Source organism: Sebastes fasciatus, chromosome 5, assembly GCF_043250625.1.
Source record: "Sebastes fasciatus isolate fSebFas1 chromosome 5, fSebFas1.pri, whole genome shotgun sequence".
Taxonomy (NCBI): Eukaryota; Metazoa; Chordata; class Actinopteri; order Perciformes; family Sebastidae; genus Sebastes; species Sebastes fasciatus.
In genome coordinates, this window is record NC_133799.1 from 29,141,767 (window position 1) to 29,161,190 (window position 19,424).

Consider the following 19,424-nt stretch of genomic DNA (forward strand, 5'->3'; position numbering starts at 1 on the left):
TGTACTGTTGGGCTGGTCTGTGGCTGTCCTTTGTGCTCCATGTGTTGTAGCAGTTGTAGCTCCATGATTGTCCTTTCTTCCGGGCAGCCACAAAGACATCAGCCAGCTTAGCAGCCTCCATTGTCGAACCTGGGTCATGCTCTCGGATCCAAACCTGGAGCTCAGGGGACAGCATTCTTAAATATTGTTCCAATATGATCATTTCACCAATTTCTTGGATAGTTTTACCTTTTGGCTGGATCCACTTTCCATAAAGCTCCTTGAGCCTTGCATACAACTCCTTGGGGCTCTCATCAGGGTTGACCTCTAGGGAGCGGAACCTTTGCCTGTAGGTCTCAGGGTTAATGTCATATTTAGACAAAATGGCAGATTTTACATGGTCATAGTCAAGGGAGTCATCAATGTCCATATGCACATATGCACCTCTAGCTTTGCCTGTCAGCAATGGTATTAAGTGAAAAACCCAGTCTGATTTCTGCCACCGGCATGCTACAGCAATGCGCTCAAATGCAACAAGAAAATGTTCAATGTCATCATTATCATTTAATCTTTCCAACCTGGGCACATGGTGTGCACAAAGCTCACCTGCTGAGGCCCTGTCTTGATTGGCAGTCATGGTGATTGGTTGTTGGGGACTGGGCTCAGCTTTGGCCTGAGAATGGTGTACGGGGGATGGGCCATCAGCTTCCTCAGAGTCTGCTATCGAAGCATCTGGTAATGGAGGTGTTTGGGCCTGAACTTCTAACTGCAAAAGCTGAAACTGCTGTTGGAGTGCTTGAAAACGCTGTTCCTGTCTTGCAGTTACCTCATCTTGCTTAGCCACACGGGCCTCCTGCTGCCCCATATGAGCCTGAAGAATGGCAACCACGTCCGACAAGGTTGGCTCCTTACCTTCAGCCTCAGTGTCTTCTATCCCTCCAGAAGCTCCATTTTCTTCCTCCTCACCATTTTGCATCTCCTGGACATCTCTTTGTCTCGCAGGTTTCCTCCCCCTCCTTCCTCCATGAGGCATTCTCCTTTTCCTTCTTCCCAAAAAAAAAAATCAAAAAGAACCACAAAAAAAAATCCTGTGACCTCCACTGGATGATCCCACCACTGCCACCAATTGTAAGGGACCAAGCAGTGAAGCAACGAGGAGGAGTTGTTGAACTAATTTGGGCTTTTTATTCAGCCAAAAAATAACAAAACATTATTAAACAATAATTGAATACCTAGGTCTAACAAAAAAGAGGTTAAAGTAATATAACAATACTTATTCCCACTATTAAACCAGATGTTAACTGAACAAAACTATCCTCCCCAATGAACCATGAGGGCAGATATATATAGGGCTTAGCCAAACCAAAATAGAACACAAAGGGGTAAACAAGATGGACACAAAATATAATTAAATACCAAGCAGAACTAATTACAACCAAATCCCCCCCATAACATTGCAGCACTTGGTTTGGCCCAGTTTGAGTCCTCATGGCAGCACTTGGTTTGAGTCCTCAGCCACGCCTCTATCTCCACCAGGAAGTCAGCTCCCCCAACAGCCAACTCAAACAAAGAAACAAATGATTAATATAACAAATAATAATATGTGTAACCTCACAGTGTTAATGTGTGAATCTAAACTATATAAGGTTAAACACAAATAAGTGATGTTAATTGTAAAGGTATAGTTGGCTGCAAATTAAATGAACCTGTGTAGGTAGTAAACTAATGAGATGAGAGAGTGTGAATCGGAATGATATTACCCTGTGTGGCTGTGACCATCACACTCACACAGACTATTATCACACTGCTGGCGTTGCTTGTGTTTCTTGTTCTGTACACTCTATTCAGTGATGCAGTGTATTGCATAGACTGTAGTGTTTGGAACCAATGGTTTGACCATTTGATCGGAGTTCGCAAGTGATTGAGTGAGTCAGACTCCAGATCAGCTCTGATTGGTTGTTTTTCTCCAGTCTGTGAAATCTTGCAGATGCCAGGAGTACCGGAGGACACAGAGGCACATGATTATTTTCAGATTACCGTCTCATGTACTACTGTCAGGATATAGTGACCATTTTATAAAATTAACTTTTTTTAATCATATTTGCTCCAATTATACCCACTGCTGCTTTAAGGAGCAACTAAAGTCAGACGGCGGCCGGCAGTACCACGGTTTTGCACTCTGCGGCTCGTGTTACCGCAGTTTGGCCTTCAGAATAAATGGCAAAATAATATAACACAGTTGTATTAATAATAATATACAATATGTCTTCCTAGGAGAAGTTATAATTGTTGATTAAATACTACACATCAATAAACACTTGAAATGACCTTATATATGTTTACAACTATATTATAATGTGTAAAGAATTTATAATAATCATTAAAGTCAATTATACTTAAAGCTATGTGGGTAATGTATTTTTGAAAATGTTTTCGTTACATTTGTTGAAATTCTCTTTACATCACGATGATCAATAAATCAAATGATCTAACAAAAAGACGCGTGATGAAGGTGGCTCGTGGCTCCGGCTATGAGCTTTACAGCACCGTAGTGACGTCGTAGTGCTCCTGCTTCTTACTGGCGGTCTGCGGCGATGTCAGCAACCCACTCAACCCGCCAAGTTCTTCATAGATCTAACCTCTTTAGTTTGCTGTCAAAGTTCACCAGATTGATGCATTTCACTTGAAAATATCATCATCATGATCATCTTGAACCGCTTACTGGGGTCTGGTCGCGGGGGCAACAGCTCCAGCAGGGGACCCCAAACTTCCCTTTTCCATGCCACATTAACCAGCTCTGACTGGGGGATTCCGAGGCGTTCCCAGGCCAGTGTGGAGATATAATCTCTCCACCTAGTCCTGGGTCTTCCCCGTGGCCTCCTCCCAGCTGGTCGTGCCTGGAACACCTCCCTAGGGAGGCGACCAGGGGGCATCCTTACCAGATGCCCGAACCACCTCAGCTAGCTCCTTTCAATGCAAAGGAGCAGCGGCTCTACTCCGAGTCCCTCACGGATGACTGAACTTCTCACAGTTCTTCATGCCCTCATGACCATAGGTGAGAGTAGGAATGAAGATTGACCGGTAGATCGAGAGCTTTGCCTTCCAGCTCAGCTCTCTTTTCGTCACAACGGTGCGGTAAAGAGAATGCAATACCGCCCCCGCTGCTCCGATTCTCCTGCCAATCTCACGTTCCATAGTCCCCTCACTCGCGAACAAGACCCTGAGATACTTGAACTCCTTCACTTGGGGTAAGGACTCATTCCCTACCAGGAGTAGGCAATCCACCGGTTTCCTGCTGAGAACCATGGCCTCAGATTTAGAGATGCAGATCCTCATCCCAGCCGCTTCACACTCGGCTGCAAACCGATCCAGTGAGTGCTGGAGGTCACAGACCGATGATGCCAACAGGACCACATCATCTGCAAAAAGCAGCAATGAGATCGTCAGCACACCGAACTGCAAACCCACCTCCCCCCGACTACGCCTCGATATCCTGTCCATGAATATCACAAACAGGATTGGTGACAAAGCGCAGCCCTGGCGGAGGCCAACCCCCACCGGAAACGAGTCCGACTTACTGACGAAAACCCGAACACAGCTCTCGCTTTGGGCGTACAGAGAATGGATGGCCCTAAGAAGTGCCCACCTCACTCCATACTCCAGCAGCACACCCCACAGTATCTCCCGGGGGACCCGGTCATACGCCTTCTCCAAGTCCACAAAACACACGTAGACTGGATAGGCATACTCCCAGGCCCCCTCCATGATCCTTGCGAGAGTGAAGAGATGGTCCGTTGTTCCACATCGTTCCTCTTCGATCCAAGGTTCGACTATCGGCCAAACCCTCCTTTCCAGCACCTTGGAGTAGACTTTACCAGGGAGGCTGAGTAGTGTGATTGAGTAGTGTGATACCACTGTAATTAGCACACACTCTCTGGTCCCCCTTTTTGAACAGGGGAACCACCACCCCGGTCTGCCACTCCTTAGGCACTGTCACCGACTTCCACGCAATGTTGAAGAGTCGTGTCATCCAAGACAGCCCCTCCACAAACCAAAGCCTTCAGCATTTCTGGATGGATCTCATCAATCCCCGGGGCTTTGCCACTGTGGAGTTGTTTGACTACCTCAGTGAACTCCACCAGGGAAATTGATGATTGTCCCCAATCAGCTTCCAGCTCTGCCTTTACAATAGAGGCATATTAGTCGGATTCAGGAGTGCCTCAAAGTGCTCCTTCCACCGCCCGATTACCCCCTCAGTTGAGGTCAACAGTGTCCCATCCTTAGTGTACACCGCTTGGATGGTTCCCCGTTTCCCCCTCCTGAGGTGCGGGACGGTTTTCCAGAAGCACCTTCGTGCTGACCGAAAGTCCTTCTCCATGGCTGCTCCGAACTCCTCCCACACCCGCTGCTTTGCCTCCTTCACGGCAGTGGCTGCTGCCCTTCGGGCCTGTCGGTACCTTGCATCTGCCTCTGGAGTCCTCCGAGTTAACATATCCCGGAAGGCCTCCTTCTTCAGTCGGACGGCTTCCCTGACAACCGGTGTCCACTACGGTGTTCGAGGGTTGCCACCCCTTGAGGCACCCAAGACCTTTAGACCACAGCTCACCGCCGCAGCTTCAGCAATGGAAGCTTTGAACATCGCCCACTGGGGTTCAATGCCCCCAACCTCCACAGGGATGCCAGAAAAACTCCGCCAGAGGTGTGAGTTGAAGATCTCTCGTACAGGAACCTCCTCCAGACGTTCCCAGTTCACCCGCACTACCCGTTTGGGCTTACCAGGTCGGTCTAGAGTCTTCTCCCACCCTCTGACCCAACTCACCAACAGATAGTGATCAGTTGACAGCTCCGCCCCTCTCTTCACCCGAGTTTCCAAAACATGCGGCCTCAGATCAGACGATACAATTACAAAATCGATCATCGACCTTTGGCCTAGGGTGCTCTGGTACCATGTACACGTATGAGCATCCTTGTGTTCGAACATGGTGTTTGTTATGGACAGTCCATGAATAGCACAGAAGTCCAATAACAAACGACCACTCAGATTTAGATCAGGGATGCCATTCCTCCCAATCACGCCATTCAGGGTCTCCAAGAAGGCCGAATTCTCCGAACTGCTGTTCGGTGCATACGCACAGACAGCAGTCAGAGTTTTCCCCCCCATAACCAGAAGGAGTAGAGAGGCGACCCTCTCGTCCACCGGGGTAAACTCCAACGTAGCCCACAGGATACCCACATGGAAAGGAGGTTTGTAGAGTACTTTAAAATGTACAAATGTTTATTCCGAGGCCATGCCCTCGGATCCCTCTAGAGAGGCCGAGGTCCACCCACAATAGTCTCACAAAACCGTGTGGGAAACACTGGTGTAGCCTGTTGTAATTTGTAGCATAGCAGTGTCACATTCATTGAAAATTGCTAAAGCAAGCACAAATAAAGTGATTTGGTGAAAATTATCACCTTGGTGATATTCATTAATTTGGGCAACCATGGGCAAAAACATAAATTGGCGCTTATGATACCTTGCACTCATTGAGCATCACTGGAGTCTTCCACAAGCTGCTAGCTTGCCAGCTGCGAGTACTAACAATGCTGTTCGTTAGTACATCATGTTTACGTTCATAATGCTTATTTTGGAGGAGTGGCTTTGGAGCGAGGCCTGAAGGGACGGACTGTCAGTGTTGCCAACTTGGCGACTTGCTGCTAGCTACTTTCATTGGAAAAGAGTTGGCAACACTGGGCTGGGTTTTTGGGATGGATCATGTTAAACATCTAGCTTTCTGGTTTCTCCAACGTTACCTACCCAAACTTTAAAGAATAAATTAGTAAGGGATTTTTGGTAAAAAAAAAAAGATACATTTTACATACATGCCTTGACCTTGTTTTAGATATAATGACTTACATTACATCTCAAATTGTATGAAAAGTTGAAACCTTAAAAAACATTCCTGATCAAATATGCCTCCATATTAGTTTGTGCTCCAGTGATCCTTTGTTAGCCCTTTAGATTTCTTCAAATTGTACAGTTGCTCCAGGACTGTGAGAACATTGCCACACCCGCTCATGCTGAATTGCCACTCCTACACACTACCATTGTTGCCTACTTTATATTATTAACACAATAATGGTCATCTGAAAAACAAAAACACATTATTCAAGAAGTAAAACCAGTATGCCTGGTCTAACATTGTCACAACCTCTCCCTCTCTGTTCCTCCCTTCTGCCATTCCCGCTTCCCCATGGCCCTGCATTTCTATGACACCTTGCAGTCATTGCCATTCTCTACCTGTCCACCAGATGCCCTCAGACTTTTGTACTTGTCCCAGTCACCTGACTTCCACATCCACGGTACTTACCAGTCCCTTTTCCCCAATCAGGGCCAGATCGTCAATGTTGCTTTGTGCCTTTGCTTTCCAGCCCCCTGAACCTGAACCTGTGCCCTTTCCCTACCCCGTTCACCCGTGGATTCTCTGTTACTCCTGCTCATACTTGCTCCCCACGCCATTAAGCTTATGTGCCTTCACTTTTTCAATATATCACTGAACTGTTCTTGTCTGTCTGGATTGTCTGCATTTGGGCCCTTTCCATGCTGCCTCACACTCACTTCATAAAGATAATGCCATCAGCTCCATTATTTACGGGTTTGGGGCAGATCAATGTGCATCATCATCCTAATGCCATGGTAAACTATTTAATGCCATGGATTTTTTTTTCTTTTTAGTTTTTTTTTAAAATGTATCTTTGTGTGCTGTATTTTTAAAGATGGTTTATTTTCTGCATTACAATTGTTTACAACTGGTCACAAGCATTGCTTCAGTCAGAACAACAGCAGTAAATGCATATACGGTAATAAAATAAATCAAAATACAAGACATATACAATAACATAAATAAATGCATAGGTGTGTTGAAAAAGACCCTGAGGTCTTGTGAAAGGAACTCACCCAATTAAAAACAGCTGTATTACAAATTTACAAGCAGACATAAATATATATTTTTAAATATCTAAAAGAAAGAAAAAAATAAACTATTTCCAATCAAGAAATGCTAGAGATAAAAAGACAGGAAGGGAAAAAAGAGAACAAAAATACAAATAATAAATGAAAAACAGGATGACAATAACAAATGTTTGTTAAGGGATAATTTATTGCATTTGAACCAGATATCCATCCTATCTAGAACATTGTTCATATGGAAATATTTGCAGGTTAGAAGATCAGAAAGTGGACCAATACAATATTGAGCTCTTCTGCCACCTTGTGGTCTACAGGTGCAGCTGATGGAAGAGCTATGATGTCATGCTATGTATTATGTTGTGTGCTACTTGTTTTATGTTATGTGTGTTCTTATTGTTCTGTGCTGTGTATTGTTCCAGTGCTTATTTATTTGTTAATCGATTAATTTATTAGATGTTTGGCCACTTGGGATCAGTGGAAACAAGTTGTGAACACAATTGACATATCACTACCTTTGTAACTTGATGTGGTGAAGATGTTAGCAAAGAGTTGCTTATGCATGCGGAACATTATCATTCATTTTGTGCCATGTTTGTGTCCACATGATGAATGTAAATGCAATTTGTAAGTAAAATCGTATTGCTCTGTTTTTTATCTCCAACTCATGAGGGAAATATCTGACTCTTTAGCTGCTAAATGCCCTACTATGTTCACCAGCTAGTCTGTGTCTGTCTGCTGTTTAATTTTATTTAATTTCAGTTAACACAAATATATTTCATTGCTTATTTTCATTTTAGTTTCATTTTACGATAATATCCATGTTTAAGAGTCCCTCTGGTGGCTTCAAAGGTGCTTTGTCCAAGCCCCCTAGTTCTAACAGATAATAAAGATAAGCAGTCCGAGCAATAGATGGATCATACCCAGTCTGATACAGCAGGCATCACTGGCAGCAGTTGTTGTGGGAGCTGCAGTTGTTGGTGCTGCAGTTGTGGGGGCCACAGTTGTGGGAGCCGCAATTGTTGGGGCCGCAGTTGTGGGAGCCGCAGTTGTGGGGGCTGCAGTTGTTGGAGCCACAGTTGTGGGGGCTGCAGTTGTGGGACCCACAGTTGTGGGAGCCACAGTTTTGGGGGCTGCAGTTGTTGGTGTTGTGACAGTATTACATAAACTGGTTCCACAACAGGATGGTCCACTGCTGATGGTACCAACACTTTGCATGAAGGGTAGGCTACCCAGGCTGGCAGCAGCTGCACACAGGTTTGCAGATGCACAGCCAAATGCTGGAGAAGTGTTGGACCCACTTGTCACTGTAAATGAAAAATCATTGTTTCACAACGCAGCTTCTATTGTTGTCAGTTAGCTATTTTCAGGAAGAAGTATTCAGATCCTTTACATGATTAAAATCAGCAATACCACAATGTAAAAATACACTTAAAGTGTCAAAAGTAAAAGTGCTTTCTCTTTCAGAGTGTTCTATTGATATATATATTTAATGAATTATGATGTGTAACTTGTTGAGGGGGAGCTAATTTTAACGTCTTTACCTACTGTGGGCTGCATTGTTGGGAGATGATCATAACATAAAATCTTAATCCGTAAAGTAACTAGTCACTAGAAATGTCATATAAATGTAGATATACAGTAGTAGTTACCTGTTAGTACTGTAGTGCAATAAAAAGTACAATATTTACCTCTGACATGTTGTCGATTACAAGTATGAAGTAAGGGTAGTACAAATATTCAGAATTGTTCAGTAAAGTTCAGTAAATGCACTTCACCAGTTTCCTCCACTGGTTGATTTTACAGATCACACATGTAGTAATTTGTTTGAGATCATTTAATGCAGTAAAATACGTTTCGTAAACTATGTGTGATAAAGACTCACCACTTGCTTGAAGGCAGAGGTCCTCCACTCCCTTACACTGTAATGGAGTTGTGCATTGAGAGGTGATGGGGTTACAAGTGAAACACTGTAGGCTGTTATCTGTCTGAGCAGCAGGGACTGAAACAGAAAAGAAAACAATTTGTTTGACGAAGAGAGAACATTTAAGCGTCACAAAATGAAAATTTAACGTGTAAGAAGATTGCAGGATGTCATTGTTCCTATTTTATCGATCCTAACTTAAATAAGCTACTTATCCATCTATACTTACAAGGTAGAGTTCCTGCATTGCAGTTATCTGTGTTGCAGCACGTAGCAGATGCAACTGCACTACTAACACCCAAGTTGGCTGAAAATGTCTGAGAGCCTGTGGCTGGACACAAAGAGGACGATGCACACGCCTTGAAGATTTGCTGTGCTGTAGTTCCAGATGAAGTGGCTACAAAATCAAAACAGCAGTTTGTTAATGTTGCTTTGCAGTACATGTATTTCACTGAGTAGTACTATGACATAAAGAAATGAAATGACTACCTTGAATGGAAGCTGTTACACACATCGTCTCTGAGGAACATGTTAGTGGTACTGTGGTTGAACATTGCGTATCTGTGCAAGTTTGACACTGAAGTGCTCCAGCTGCATTGGGGAGAAAAACATTGAATGATGATCCCATCTCAAATGTCAAATCAAATGTTTTAAGTGTATTGATGGTCTGTAAATGCTGAAAACTCTCCTTCTTGTGTAAAAGGATTTTAAATGACAGAAGGTTTTCATAGTTAAAAGTGTCTAATAACTAGAGGTCTAAGTCTAACTAGACTTTTTACTTCTGCACATGTATACAGTACTTGCACAGCCAAGTCTTGTCATGTATATTACCTAAGTATTGTAATGTAGATTTTGAATAGAATTCTGTTTACTTAATTTTCTTATTTCGTTGTATTTATTATTCTAAATTGTCTTTATCGGTGTCCTATCTCTATAGACTGCGTCTTCTACTGCTGTACTGTAACGTGAATTTACCCTCTGGGAATGAATGAAGTGTTATATTTTCTCTATCCTATCTTGTCTATTATTTTCAAGTATATGAAATGTGTTTTGGTTAATTAAAATAAATAATCTGGTGATATTAACAGTAAGATTTAAAATAATTTCGGGTAAAATGGAAAATGTCTTAAAAATTAGACTCTATTGTACCTGCAGAAACTATATTGTAAGAATAAAGTTACCTGTGCTGGAGAGTGCCCAGATGAGAGTCAGTGAAAGGATCAGCTTCATCATGATGAACAGGTAAGTACTGTTTTAGTTTTCCTCGATGGTGATACTACACCTTATCAGCACCACTACACTTTATATACTGTACAGGTGTTGAATAAATGTACAACACATGCATGCGTAAAACCCTCAGGGATTGGGTGTAATCCAATTTTTTACAGCTCACCTCCTTTTTCGTCACTTGAAAAAGCATCATGTCAACACACCTTCCCACACCCTTTCTTAAAAATTTTGATAATATTTACTTAGATAGTGAAGTGTATATACTTAATTCTTAATTTCTAAATTTAAATGATAATAACTTATTTTTTGGGTGTCTTTAATACTTTTTATCCTCCTCTGCATTCTGAAAATATATATATATATTTTTATTTTTGTTTTGAGTTTTCTAGTTCTCTACTTCTTCTTTACTAACAGTATATCTGTATTTCAGACATTGAATGCATGTCTGTCTTACAAAAGGTGTGTAGATTGTGTAAAGACCATTGTCAATATCATTTGGGTGCCTTTTAATAATTCTCACAAAATAGCAGTAATGCACATTAGTTAGTTTTTCATTTATAATTGGTTTCATGTCATGCATCAGTGAGTCTGAGATGAAAGAAAAACAAAATAAAATGTCCTTGACGCAATGTCCTTGTAGTCATTGTGTTAACATTGTACTGACAGGGAGGAAACAGTCTGACTTATTGTGGAAAGGAATGCCCTTACTCACTCAGACTTCTATTATCACACTGCTGGCGTTGCTTGTGTTTCTTGTTCTGTACACTCCATTCAGTGATGCAGTGTATTACGTAGGCTGTAGTGTTTTCCAATGCAAGTTAAATTTGGAACTATTTATTCATATCTTGCACTGCACTGTAAATTTATTCTACTGTTTAATCCCAACTGTTCTATTTTATCTTTTTTGAACCCTCTGAGACCCACAATAGTCCCGTTTTTGCCTTTTTTAGGTGGGGGATAGGGGGTCTTTAGGGGGAGATAGCAAGTCAGCAGTATATGCCACATAGAAGTGGTGTACATCATCAGAACGCTGGGAACCTGAAGAGTAATTTGAGATGCAGCTCAGCACTGTGTGTCAAGATGTTCCAGTCATAATTCAGAAATAAACGTGAATTGTTTAATTATTGAACATAAATGTTAAAAGTATATGTATATGGTCATTCCCATCCTCGATTATGTCTCATAAGTTGTTGTGGCAATTTTTGGGTTGAAACCATTTGTTACACTGATTTGGTGCTAAAAACAATTTTCCTACTCGAGAATTGATACAAAATGATACAAAACTGTGATTTGGTATCAAAAACTTTTGACATTGGGAGATTTCTGCAAGAATAGCATTTTTTGGCCGACCAGAGAAGGCGAGCCTACCACGACCTGTTGAGATTGGCATTTCAAGGAAGACAAATATAAATATTATCTTGAGCAACGAGTTGATAATTTCGCAATGAGAAATTTGCTTTAGGTCAACAGTCAACAGGGCGGTGCTTGGTATTTACAGTAACAGAATATTGATTCATATTTGATCAGCATTGCCTAGTTTGACCTTTTCATCAGAGTTCGCGAGTGATTGAGTGAGTCAGACTCCAGATCAGCTCTGATTGGTTGTTTTCCTCCAGTCTGTGAAATCTTGCAGATGCCAGGAGCACCGGAGGACACAGAGGCACATGATTTTTTTCAGATTACCTGTCTCATGTACTACTGCCAGGATATAGTGACCATTTTATAAAATTCACTTTTTTTAATCATATTTGCTCTAATTCTACCCACTGCTGCTTTAAAGGTCACATATTATACTCCATTTATACTAGTTATTATAGGTCTCAGACACCTCCAAACCATGTCTCTGAAGTTTTTTTTTCAAAAAAACAATCAGATCATGCATTCCAGCATGTCTCTATAACCTCTGTTTCAGCCCATTTCCAAAAGTGCTGATTTCTGTGTCTGTAGCTTTAAAGGTCTCATATTATGCTCATTTCCAGGTTCATAGATGTATTTTAATGTTGCACTAGAACATGTTTACATGCTGCAATGTTCAAAAAAACCTTTATTCTTCTCATAGTGTCTCTCTCACTCAGCCTGCATTTAGCCTCTGTCTGGGAGATCCTGATTTACAGCCTGTCTCCTCCCACTCTGCTCTGATTGGTCAGCGTTTCTGTCAATCAAACGTCAACACAGCGTCACTGTGTTGAGGACGGAGCAGCTCTGGTCCACGGAGAAAGAGGAGCTAAAAATAGAGTTTATAAAGTTTATAAACCAGAAACTTCACCCAGCGCACGTTACCGGAGGAATCTGATCAGAAATCGGCGACACATGATGAACATCTGCGGTCCAGACTCCAGGTTTTCCTGACGGTTTCTCTCAGGTAAATAATGCTATTTATATCTCTGTTAGTTAGCTCAGTGTTTACCTCATGCATCAACTCTGTAAACCGTAAACATACACTCTGTTTTACGTCTGTCTTTACAGATCCATCTGTGAGAAATGACCGACAGAATCATCCCAGAGGAGAGCAGACAGCTGAGAGCAGACAGCTGAGAGCAGATAGTTGAGAGCAGACAGAGGAGAGCAGACAGCTGAGAGCAGACAGCTGAAAGCAGATGGGAGATACAGAGCTAACCCGTTAGCATGTAGCTACATGCTAACGGGTTAGCTACATGCTACCGCTATGACACGGTGTGTAAACACAGCGACCATCAGGGTGGAAAATAGAAGATGTGAAACAGTAGTCAGTTCATTATTTCTGCTAAAAGATAAATGTATGGAAGATCAGAGTAATGGTATATTATTTACAGTAGTAGCTGTCTCTGTGTTACCATGACTACAGACCACCGGAGCTTAGTTTACCATAGTTTACCAGAGCTGAAGACTTTCTCCTGTACCATGTTAACATAACTAACAGGTGGGATGATTACAAATGCTGTGAATAATTAATATTGTCATCTGTCAACTCAAATAAAGTTTGACTGTGAAACAGAAATGTGTTGTGTTGCTTACAAGTCACTATTTACTACCTGTAATCTGCTACATGCATGACATCAAATATATATAATATATAAATATCAGCTGTTTAAACAGTGTAATTACATAAAGCCTTTGTGAAAGAACATGTTATATTTAGATGATGGTAGTACATGAAGACTGTTCTGCTGGTTCTTGCAGACTAACTGTAGGAGCTACTTTGCTCAAGTTCGGTTGAGGAGGAGAGACAGTGACGCGCTGTGGGGCGGGGTCAGCTACTGAAGGTTCTCTCTGGTTCGACCAGGAAACCCTTATATGGCTAATTCTCTAACGACGTCAGAAGAAAAGAAAAGCTGCGCAGCGTTGTTTCGACACCCATTTCCGGACAAACGGAGCAGGAGAAAAAGAGAGAGGATGGTCTTTTATGATACTATGGTGACTTGTAGACACACTGGGGACAGATATTGATGTTTAAAAGACATGGAAAAGTGCATTTTCCATAATAGGTGACCTTTAAGGAGCAACTAAAGTCAGACGCCGGTATTCACTAATTTGGGCAACCATGGGAAAAAACATAAATTGGCGCTTATGATACCTTGCACTCATTGAGCCCTTCCACAAGCTGCTAGCTTGACAGCTGTGAGTACTAATAATAGCCATGTTCGTTAGTACGTCATGTTTACGTTCATAATGCTTATTTTGAAGGAGTTGCTTTGGAGGGAGGCCTGAAGGGACGGACTGTCAGTGTTGGCGACTTGCTGCTAGCTACTTTCATTGGAAAAGAGTTGGCAACACTGGGCTGGGTTTTTGGGTTGGATCATTTTAAAAATCTAGCTTGCTGGTTTCTCCAATGTTACCTACCCAAATTTAAAGAATAAATTAGTAAGGGATTTTTGGTAAAAAAAAAAAAAAAAGATACATTTTACATACATGCCTTGACCTTGTTTTAGAGATAATGACTTACATTACATCTCAAATTGTATGAAAAGTTGAAACCTTAAAAAACATTCCTGATCAAATATGCATCCATATTAGTTTGTGCTCCAGTGATCCTTTGTTAGCCCTTTAGATTTCTTCAAATTGTACAGTTGCTCCAGGACTGTGAGAACATTGCCACACCCGCTCTTGCCACTCCTACACACTACCATTGTTGCCTAATTTATATTATTAACACAATAATGGTAATCTGAAAAACAAAAACGCATGATTCAACAAGTAAAACCAGTATGCCTGGCCTAACATTGTCACAACCTCTCCCTCTCTGTCCCTCCATTCTGCCATTCCCACTTCCCCAGGGCCCTGCATTTCTATGACACCTTGCAGTCATTGCCATTCTCTACCTGTCCACCAGATGCCCTCAGACTTTTGTACTTGTCCCAGTCACCTGACTTCCACATTCACGGTACTTACCAGTCCCTTTTCCCCAATCAGGGCCAGATCGTCAATGTTGCTTTGTGCCTTTGTTTTCCAGCCCCCTGAAACTGAACCTGTACCCTTACCTGCCTGTCTGCCTGTACCTTTTCCCTGCCCCGTTCACCCGTGGATTCTCTGTTACTCCCGTTCATACTTGCTCCCCACGCCAGTAAGCTTATGTGCCTTCACTTTTTCAATAAATCACTGAACTGTTCTTGTCTGTCTGGTTTGTCTGCATTTGGGCCCTTTCCATGCTGCCTCACACTCACTTCATTAAGACAATGCCATCAGCTCCATTATTTACGGGTTTTGGGCAGATCAATGTGCATCATCATCCTAATGCCATGGCTATTTATCAGAGGGAAAACATGTTAGACTGAATTTAATGCCATTGATTTATTTTTATTTTTTTTAAGTTTGTAAAAAAAATTTATCTCTCTGTCTAAAACTCCACTCAGTCACTATACATTTTTTTTTGCTATTGGTCATATTAATACCCTATGTGTACCTTTCTAAATGTATCTTTGTGTGCTGTATGTTTAAAGATGGTGTATTTTCTGCATTACAGATTTTTACAACTGGTCACATCGCTTCAGTCAGAACAACAGCAGTAAATGTGGACTAAACTGTGGATAACTTTAGCTCTTTATTTGTGCATATATTGTAATAAATTAAACAAAATAGAAAAGATATACAATAACATAAATAAATTCCACAGGTGGGTTGAAAAAACCCTGAGTGCTTGTGAAAGGAATTCACCCGATTAAAAACAGCTGTATTACAAATTTACAAGCAGACATAAATATATATTTTAAATATCTAAAAGAAAGAAAAAATATATATACTATTTCCAAACAAGAAATGCTAGAGATAAAAAGACAGGAAGGGAAAAAAGAGAACAAAAATAATAATAATAAATAAAAAACAGGATGACAATAACAAACGTTTGCACTGCTTTCATACACTGTATCCACCGCAGGAAAGCTGTAACAAACAACTGGACCCCTGTCCCTAATTGAAAACTGGCCACGGCTAGTTCTGTAGAGCTGACTATGTAGAAGATCAACAGATCTGGTGTGATAACAGTGGATCTGACACCTAGTTACAAAGAAACTGTGAAAGGATGTGGGTAGTGAATTGTTAAGAAATTGAAATACAAAAGTACCTATCTGAAGTTTATTGATGTCAAATATGTTTAACAACTCCAGACTTCGAACAAATGGGGCAGTATGAGCCTTCCACCTAGACTTGGGGACCATTCTAACAAACTTTTTTAGTAATAAAAAGATGGAATAGAGACTGGTTTTAGATGTGATTGTCCATGCTATATTGACATAAGATATGAAAGGATAAATCGTAGAGTAATATAGATCTGGAATTTCTTTTCTTGACAAGATAATGTTTTACCAATATTTTTATAACTTTATTGGACACATAAGAGATGTGTTTTTTTCCAGTTAAGCTGATCATCAGTAATTACACCTAAGAACTTGACATGGGGAACATATTCAAGTGCATTATTAGCTATAAGAATGGGGCGAGGATGATCTGATAGGGTTCTATTTTTAGGTTTGAAGATCATGTAAGCACTCTTTTTAACATTAAGGGATAATTTATTGCATTTGAACCAGATATCCATCCTATCTAGAACATTGTTCATACGGAAATATTTGCAGTTTAGAAGATCAGCAAGTGGACCAATAAAATATTGAGCTCTATTGAGCCATATTGTGGTCTACAGATGCAGCTGATGGAAGAGTTATGATGTCATGCCATGTATTATGTTGTGTGCTACTTATTTAATGTTAAACTTATAGTTTAGTATCCAGGTATTATCTTTCAATTTAGTTTATCTTCAAGGAAATGGATATGATTTAATTTCAGTGAACAACAATATATTTCATTGCTTATTGTCGTTTTAGTTTCATTTTCCGATAATATCCATGATTAAGAGTCCTTCTGGTGGCTCCAAAGGTGCTTTGTCCAAGCCCCCTAGTTCTAACAGATGATAAAGATAAGCAGTCCGAGCAAGAGAGGGATCATACCCAGTCTGATACAGCAGGCATCACCGGCAGCAGTTGTTATGGGAGCCGCAGTTGTGGGAGCCGCAGTTGTGGGGGCTGCAGTTGTGGGAGCCGCAGTTGTTGGAGCTGCAGTTGTTGGAGCCACAGTTGTTGGAGCTGCAGTTGTTGGAGCCACAGTTGTTGGAGCCACAGTTGTGGGGGCTACAGTTGTGGGAGCTACAGTTGTGGGAGCCGCAGTTTTTGGAGCTGCAGTTGCTGGAGCCACAGTTGTTGGAGCCACAGTTGTGGGGAATACAGTTGTGGGAGCCGCAGTTGTGGGAGCTGCAGTTGTTGGAGCCACAGTTGTTGGAGCCACATTTGTGGGGGCTACAGTTGTTGGAGCTGCAGTTGTTGGAGCCACAGTTGTGGGGGCTGCAGTTGTGGGGGCTGCAGTTGTGGGAGCAGCAGTTGTGGGAGCCGCAGTTGTTGGTGCCATAGTTGTGGGGGCCGCAGTTGTGGGGGCTGCAGATGTGGGAGCCGCAGTTGTTGGTGCCATAGTTGTGGGGGCCGCAGTTGTTGGGGCTGCAGTTGTTGGTGCCACAGTTGTGGGGGCCGCAGTTTTGGGAGCCACAGTTGTTGGTGCCACAGTTGTGGGGGCCGCAGTTGTTGGTGTTGTGGCAGTATTACATAAACTTGTTCCACAACAGGATGGTCCACTGCTGATGGTACCAACACTTTGCATGAATGGTAGGCTACCCAGGCTGGCAGTAGCTGCACACAGGTTTGCAGATGCACATCCAAATGCTGGAGAAGTGCTAGACCCACTTGTCACTGTAAATGAAAAATCATTGTTTCACAACGCAGCTTCTATTGTTGTCAGTTAGCTTTTTTCAGGAAGAAGTATTCAGATCCTTTACATGACTAAAATCAGTAATACCACAATGTAAAAATACACTTAAAGGGACTGTTTATAACTTTTTAAGCGTATAAATGTAGCGGGTCGGCACACATGCGCGTTCGCATATGCGCGCTCACGTGTGGCCGGAGCCTCGTCTCCGCTGCCTGCTCTCCTTCACTCAGACAGCGCGCGCGTCCTCCACCTCTAGACGTGAACGCGCGCTCACTACACACTGCAGAAGAGTTAGTTTAGCTCTGAGAATATCTAGAGAATGCACAGGGGACGTTTGTGCAGAAATAAATGCTGCAGCTCCTCCAGACCAACAGAGCTTTCCCGTGTCTTGTGAAGTGACGGAGCTCTTCAGAGAGTTACGTTGTCTTCTCGTTACCGACCGGGTGCCGGTGTCTCCTCTGCTCTCTCCGGCTGCGGGCGGAGAGAGCAGGGAGACACGGTGCAGAGCCCCACTGCTTCAGCCTGCACTTAGGCAACACTAGGATCAGATCTAAATCATGTTCATGGAGAGACCTTCGTCTGGTCAGCTAACATTACTGCCAAGCAGCTGAAATATAGAGTGATATTGTGGTTTTAGCTGAAGTGTGTTGCCTTACTGTTTTGAGCGACGCTCGTTCAGGTATATTTAGAGCGAGCAAGCGCGAGCCCGACGCTGACTTTCGTTGATTTCACGGCCACAGGTGTCGCTGTTAACAAGCATTTCTGAAAGTTACAAATAGTCCCTTTAAAGTGTCAAAAGTAAAAGTGCTTTCTCTTTCAGAGTGTTCTATTGATATATATATTTAATGGATTATGATGTGTAACTTGTTGAGGTGGAGCTAATTTTAACGTCTTTACCTACTGTGGGTTGCGTTTTTGGGGGATGATAATAAGATCTTAATCTGTAAAGTAACTAGTCACTAGAAATGTCATATAAATGTAGGTATACAGTAGTAGTTACCTGTTAGTACTGTAGTGCAATAAAAAGTACAATATTTACCTCTGACATGTTGTGGATTACAAGTAGGAAGTGTAATACAAATATTCAGAATTGTTCAGTAAATGCACTTCACCAGTTTCCTCCACTGGTTGATTTTACAGATCACACATGTAGTAATTTGTTTGAGATAATTTAATGTAGTAAAATACATTTTGTAAACTATGTATGATAAAGACTCACCACTTGCTTGAAGGCAGAGGTCCTCCACTCCCTTACACTGAAATGGAGTTGTGCATTGAGAGGTGATGGGGTTACAAGTGAAACACTGTAGGCTGTTATCTGTCTGAGCAGCAGGGACTGAAACAGAAAAGAACATAATTTGTTTGACGAAGAGAGAACATTTAAGCGTCACAAAATGAAAATTTAACGTGTAAGAAGATTGCAGGATGTCATTGTTCCTATTTTATCGATCCTAACGTAAATAAGCTACTTATCCATCTATACTTACAAGGTAGAGTTCCTGCATTGCAGTTATCTGTGTTGCAGCACGTAGCAGATGCAACTGCACTACTAACACCCAAGTTGGCTGAAAATGTCTTATTAATAATTACTTTATTAATGAAAACAAATTGTAAATGTGTATGTATATGGTCATTTCCATGCTCTATTATGTCTCATAAGTTGTTGTGGGGATCTTTGGGTTGATACTATTTGTCACACTGATTTGGTGCAATTTATTTTTTTACTACTTGAGAATTGATAAAAATGATCAATAATCCCTCCGAAATACCACATTAAGACACCAAGACCTTGAAGAACACCAGAGAAAAAGTCATGTTGTGATTTGGTATCAAAAACTTTTGACATTTGGAGATTTCTGCAAGAATAGCATTTTTTGGCGGACCAGAGAAGCAGAGAAGGCGAGCCTACCACGACCTGTTCAGATTGGCATTTCAAGGAAGACAAATATAAATATTATCTTGAGCAACGAGTTGATAATTCTGCAATGACAAATTTGCTTTAGCTCAATAGTACAGAAAAACATTAGACCTACGGATGTAACTATGGTCTATGAATCCTGGATGACCGACAGAGTCAGTGCTTAACACTGAATATATTCCGTTTCACACACGTGCAGGTCG

General features: G+C 41.7%; 3 long non-coding RNA genes across 3 annotated transcripts; all 3 read right to left on the minus strand.

Moving 5' to 3' along the window:
- On the minus strand, positions 1-988 carry LOC141768616 (uncharacterized). Its single transcript, XR_012594119.1, has 3 exons — positions 892-988; positions 229-306; positions 1-154 (listed from the first exon to the last, which is right to left on the minus strand). It is a non-coding gene; the product is annotated as an uncharacterized LOC141768616 (long non-coding RNA).
- A 7,049-nt stretch (positions 989-8,037) lies between these two features.
- LOC141768228 (uncharacterized) lies at positions 8,038-10,190 on the minus strand. The gene is made up of 5 exons (XR_012594020.1): positions 10,031-10,190; positions 9,339-9,440; positions 9,079-9,246; positions 8,811-8,927; positions 8,038-8,232 (listed from the first exon to the last, which is right to left on the minus strand). It is a non-coding gene; the product is annotated as an uncharacterized LOC141768228 (long non-coding RNA).
- A 6,924-nt stretch (positions 10,191-17,114) lies between these two features.
- LOC141768230 (uncharacterized) lies at positions 17,115-18,880 on the minus strand. The gene is made up of 3 exons (XR_012594022.1): positions 18,791-18,880; positions 18,523-18,639; positions 17,115-17,284 (listed from the first exon to the last, which is right to left on the minus strand). It is a non-coding gene; the product is annotated as an uncharacterized LOC141768230 (long non-coding RNA).
- Between the last annotated feature and the right edge of the window lie 544 nt (positions 18,881-19,424).